Source organism: Gossypium arboreum, chromosome 9 (assembly GCF_025698485.1).
Source record: "Gossypium arboreum isolate Shixiya-1 chromosome 9, ASM2569848v2, whole genome shotgun sequence".
Taxonomy (NCBI): domain Eukaryota; kingdom Viridiplantae; phylum Streptophyta; class Magnoliopsida; order Malvales; family Malvaceae; genus Gossypium; species Gossypium arboreum.
Window position 1 is genome coordinate 26,213,339 of NC_069078.1, and position 7,011 is coordinate 26,220,349.

Here is a 7,011-nt window from a genome sequence, read left to right on the forward strand (position 1 = left end):
TCGGGTGGAAAATCAAGGAAAATGGAAAAGTTACCAAAATACCCCTAAACTTTGGTATCTCTACAACTTTGCCAGGTAAGTTCGTATGTTAATAAGCATTATTATAATTGAGTTTTAATGCTTTATATGGAATGGTTGATGAGTATAATTGTACGGAAATATTTGAGATAGCTTCTGCTATGCATTGGCACTTAGTGTGTGAGATCGGGATAGCCTCGGCTATGCATTGGCACTTAGTGTGCGAGATCGGGATAGCTTCGGCTATGCATTGGCACTTAGTGTGCGAGATCAAGATAGCTTCGGCTATGCATTGGCACTTAGTGTGCGTGATCGAGTTAGCTTCAGCTACGTATTGGTACTTAGTGTGCGAGATTCCCGAGTAACCAATATTACTCCATATAGTTCAACATGTAAATGAAAGATGTGATTGAGTATGAGATTGGTACAATATGGTACAGGTATGTATGAAAATTGGTACGAGATGGTACAAGTATGTACGGAAATTCAATTGAGTATTGAATCCATGAAAATTGTGAGTTCATAATCATTGTGGAAATGAATATGTAATAATAATGTGATTAATGGTTTGGTAATATATTATGTTATATCACTTGAATAGTGATTGAATAATAAATTTGGTTGATGATTACGTGTTAGACTTTTGGGTCAAAATGGATTGTGATATGCTCCATTTTATTCATTTAAATTGTGGCTGAATAGTTATGAGAAAAGGGTAAAGATTGGCAAATGCTTAGGTTTGAATTGCTATTGAAAGCATGGAAAATAATGAGTTTTGGATGATTTATAGATATTTAGCCATATGTTTGATATGTGAACACACATAAGTAATGTAAACTTATGTCATAATGTTTTATGATAATTTTCTAGTTCATGTGATGTTTATAATTTAAAAGCTAATGTTGTTTAGGCTAAGGCCAAGACATGTTGGATTGACATAAATGGATTATGCTTATAAATTGAAGTTATAAGCTTTATTTCTTTGAATTACAAACTTACTAAGCTGTGAAGCTTACTTTGTGTTATTTTTCTATGTTTGGTAGTGCCTCGGATGTTTGCGCGGGTTGGAAGTCAAAGGAGATCGCATCACACTATCCGGTTAATAACTTACTGTAATTTTACAGTTTGGGGTTTGGATATATGGCATGTGTAGACTAGTGTTAATATGATATGATTTAAGTGGTGATTTTAGCCATGTGATTTGGTTTGTAAATGTTGATGTGTATTGGCCATCTAAGTTGGCTTAAAGTATGTGTTTAATAAATTATATATGTGATGTATATATAATGCTTTTATGCTGGCATAGATTAGTATGAAGTATAAATAATGAATTGATATGTTTAAGAAGCATGCTTTAGGTGATGAAAGATTGAGAAAAATGCATAAGGAAGATAGGAAAAATTATTGATAATGATATGTTGCTTTGGATATGTTTAAGGTTGTTTTTTGAGTAGTGATTTGGATTGTGATATAAGGGCTTAATTTGTATATGAATTTGACATGTTGTGATTGCCTATGTGTGTATTGAAATGGCATGAAATGTGGTGATTATGTATGCTTGTGGAGGGTGAGAAATGTGGTTTTAACCAAGCCTATTTTCACTCTACACGGCCGAGCACACGAGTGTGTGGCTCGACTGTGTGTGACACATGGCCTTTGTACACGGGCGTGTGAACCCTGCAGAGATGAAAATTTTCTATGTTTTTAAAAGTTTTAAATTGTATGCAAGATTTATGACTTGAAAGTGTTTAAATGTTATGATGTAAGTCCGGTAATGCCTCGAACCCTGTTCCGACTTCGGATACGGGTAAGGGGTGTTACACTAGTGTGTCGTGTCACCGGTCATATACGAGAAATACTTATGAACCAAAGGCATTTGGGTTTGTATAATAAAATATTAAAGATAAGAGCCTCAGCTGACCTATGCTTGAGGAGAACAACAACCCTAACTCTATAAATAAGCTCATTCAACACTTGTTATGGACGATTTGTCATATTGTATAATTTTCTTCAAACTTTTAGTTTTTAGTTTTTTCCCTTTTCCTAGGCTTTAGGTTATTTTTAGTTTTTTACTTTTCAGGAGATTTGATTTGTAACACCCCTATCCCGTCTCCATTATCGGATTGGGTTTTCAGAGTGTTATCGAGCAAAATAAAACTTTTAACTTTTAAAAGAAACAATTTTATAATTAAAATCTTACAACAAATAAATCAATTCATGACATAAATACACATACGAGCTTTAAATCGAGCCTACGAGGCCTTTAAAAAGATTTTGAGAATAATCTAGGTTCAATTCGAAACAAATCAAAATTTTTTAGAAAAACTTGAAAATTTGGAAAATAAGGATCACATGGCCGTGTGGCTAGGCCATGTGGCTTAGGGACATGGCCGCATGGCCAAGCTATACGACTCAGGGACATGGCCGTGTGGCCAAACCATGTACAATTCGAACTATGGGTCACACAGCTATGTCTCAACCTGTGTCCCCACCCGTGTGTGTGTTCGAATATGGTTACACGACTGTGTCATAGACCATGTGCTGGATCATATTAAACCTGCATCTAAAATTAATAAGACACACGGCCATGTGAAATGAGCATGAGTGGCACACAGCCATGTGACAGCCCGTGACCTAGGCGTATACACCCAAAAAAACTTCCAAAATAAGTAATTCCATTGACCATTTCTTAAGAACCAAATCAAACAATTTTCACTCTTTTCACCTATTCAAAACACATCTAAACATGTCAAAAACATACAAAAAACATGAAACCTATGTGTGTAACACCCCTCACCCGTATTCAATGCCAGAATAGGGTTATGGAGCATTACCGAATTTAATACAAATTTTCAACATACATTTCACATACGATTAATCAAATTATATACATTCCATTCACAACCAAATATTTTGTCCCTAATTTGAGCTTATGATGCCCTAAACATGCATTGGGACTGGTTCGGGACTAAACTGATAACTTTGGAAACTTTTTGAACAATTAGAAAATTTTCTCAAAAATAGGGGACGCACGCCCGTGCGGCCTAGCCATTTCACTCACACGGCCACAGACACGCCCGTGTCATAGGCCATGTGGACATTCAAAATATAAGCACATGGCTATGTTCTAGCCCATGCCTGACCCCTTTTAACTCACTAACTTGGGTCACACAGCCAACACACACGCCCGTGTGCCCTAAAAATGGCCATACACGCCCGCGTGCTAGGCCGTGTGCTAGGCTGTGTCAAACCTACAGAGTATACTGACTTTGCCACACGACCAAGTCACACGCCCATGTGTGAGGCCGTGTAGAGCATATTGACTTGGTTTCTATATCAACACCAGGGGACACACGGCCGTGTACATGACCATGTATCACACACGGCTAAGACACAGGCCCCTGTGGACAAAAATAGGTTATTTAGCAAGCTATTTTGCCACCCAAACTTGCATGTACCTACACCACAATTCAAAGCACCAACACAAGACATAAATAAGCATTAATCAACCTCAAACAAGTATCATTTATACCATTTCAATACCAACAATATACAAAACACACAATATTCCAATTTGCCATCCAATTCATACCAATCTTTATCTTCTCAACTCATCAAAATGACCATTTACAAATATCCGTCCTTTGGTCTAAACTTTCAAAACATCACACAAGCCACATACACATATATAAATACATGATTCAAACATACCAAAATAACCCAAAATAGCCAACACTCATGATTATATATGCAAACAAAAATATAAACATTTACAGGCCATTTCAAATGGCAAAAACACATTACCAAAATGACCAAAGACCCTATACATGCCATATAACCAAAACACAAGCTCAAAGTACCAATTTGATAGTTGGATAGCATGACGATTTCTCATACAATCCCCGAGTCCGAGCTAGCTTTAAAGTCACTACAAAACATGGAAAAATAAACAAAGTAAGCTTTATAGCTTAGTAAGCTCGTACGAAATAAACTCAATTTAATCATAAATGCACAATTCAACAATTAAAATAGACATCAACATATAACTCACATTAACTATCAAACCTTTCATTTACTAAATCATAAGATTAAACATATCTTTCACATGTTTCTTCAATTAGAAGCTTATACAATTCATGTACATACCTATACCATATCGTATCAATCTTATACTCAATCACATCTTTTGTTTGCCTGTTGAACCATTCGGAATACTATCGGATACTCTGGAATCTCGCACACTAAGTGCCAATGTCATGGCCCGAAGCCAACTCAATGTATCACATATATTGCTCACACTAGAGCTATCAACGAGCTTGTTCACACAAGCTGTCACTCAAGACGCAGCTACATGGTGCTACTCATACAAGCTGTAACACCCCGAACCCGAGACCGTCGCCGGAGTCGAACACGAGGTGTTAACAGACTTCAAACCACTTATTGAGAATTTTCCAGACAAGCTGCCAATCTGTGTACTAGTCGCTTCGAAAATCATAACTTGAGTTTTACAACTCGAAAATACTTTTTCGTAAATTTTCCCTGAAACTAGACTCATATGTCCATCTACATATTTTTTTCTAGAATTTTTGGTCAAGCAAATTAGTACAGTTTATTAGTTAATGTCTCCCATGTTACAGGGGTCGACTACACTGACCTTCGTGCGTTACAACCTGAGTAACTCCCTGTGCAGGGCTTCAATACTGATGCCATTTATTTCTATAGAAACTAGACTCAAAGGGGAATTTATACATATATGGTATGACTCCTAATTATCTCAGGTTAATTTATAATGAATTTTCAAAGTCGGAACAGGGAATCCAGAAACTGTTCTGGCCCTGTTTCACGAAAACCCAAATATGTCTTAACATACAACTCATATGACCGTCTCGTTTCTTCCATATGAAAATAGATTCATCAAGGTTCATTTACATAATTTACTCACTATTTAATTCCATTCCTACTATTTTTAGTGATTTTTCACATCCACATCACTGTTGCTGCCAGCATCTATTTCTAGGGTAGACTTTCTCTAACACATAGTTTCTATGATTCAACCACCCTTTTTCATATATTGTCAAAATATAATCATGATGACCCATTCTAATGGCTGGTCATTGCCAAACGTTTCGTGCCTCTTAATGAGCATATACATGCCAAATGATTATAACATTATGCTCAAAACATTTATAAGCCATTTTCGCATGGCTATTAAAAATTTTACATACCAAGTTCAACCAAAACATAATAGCCTATACATGCTGAAATGTACTCCTAGACCAACTACGAAGAAAATACCAAAAGTTGTTGGCCGGTGTGATGACTTCGATGACGGTCCCGAATACGCAAAAAGTTGAGTCCAAGAAACCTAAAATAGGTGACAAACAAACACCGAATGAGTATATAACTCGATGAAGTCATAAGCAATGCACTAACAACCATTAATAACATTATCGCAAGAGGAAACAAAATGGAGCGAGGCTAATTACTCCATTCAAAGCGGAACTATACCATAGTTCCTTAGACCTTCGATTCAATCACATACCAAGTTACACATTCACATTCCATATACTAATCAATAGGATATTTGAAGCATTTCTACACACCATTTTGTTTTCGTCACAATCATACATCTACATGACCTTTCACTCATTCCACGATAATTCTTATGTACGTGACTTCAATTTACATTGTCACATAGGTTCAAACTTACCAAGCTCAACCCCAAATATAAACATAGCGCCTATTAGCCATGAACTCAAGGCACTTACCCGATCCGCTGTCCGTGATCAACTCAATAGTGTCGCACACTCAGTGTCAATAGTGATTCAAAAGCATATAGTGAGTCCGCACACTTAGTGCTATATAATCAACTCGCACACTTAGTGCTATATGATCAAACTCGCACACTTAGTGCTGTACAAGTTTTAAACCCGCACACTTAGTGCCATTCTCATGATCACAAATGTTTATACCCGCACACTTAGTGTCGAAATCAACAACTCAATACATCTCACCTCTTTTCCTTTCATTCAATACTTTCATCACCACATACATACATGTATATAAATTCATCATTCCTTTCGGCATAATTACATAGACATTATGTCTATTCAAATCAATACAAAATATATGCTTAGTGACTTACCTTGTGTTGGGTAAAATAGTCCAAGTCGGCTACTCGATGACCTTCATCTTTCCCTTGCTTGATTCTCCTTCTTTAACTCCTTGAGCTTAATCAATAAATCAACTAGTTTAACCATCTTGCTAAACATTCATAATTCAATTACACATGCATATGTATGTTCGTATATTCGCAACCATCCTCACTAATTACCCATTTAGTCAATCTCTAAGCCAAGATAAGGCATCAATATGGTTGCCTCTAACCGAATACATGCACACCAATCTACTTCATTTGGCGAATATGCATGTCTATGTTGAGGCCAATTTTACACTTAATACCACACAAAAAAAAACAGCATACATTTTACTAACTAATGCATTACATATTGTAGCTCAATACACATCTCTCATTTACTTCATAACCGAAACATCATCACAAGCAAATATACACCTTGAAATAGTATATATGTCATACCAATGCATCATGTGCAAACCTATATTCATGTAGGTGCAAGGGCGAATCTCAAGTTGTTTATATCCAAATATAAACTCATATCCAAAGCTCATATCTTACCTACCATGCAACATGCATGAATCATACTTATGGATATACCATGGCCGAATACACTACAACACCATACCGTTTCAATTTGGTCATGGTTAAACAAAGAACTTAGTGTCTCACTCAAAATGCTAAAAGAAAATATTCAATAATCATCAATCCACCATCACATGCACCATTACAAAGCTTCACTTTTAGCATGCAAATGATATCAACACAACCTCACCTTAGCCGAATATCATCTCCATGACATAGTAAGGATTTGAACCATGGCTAGTTAGAACTCAAGCTAACTACTAAAATATACA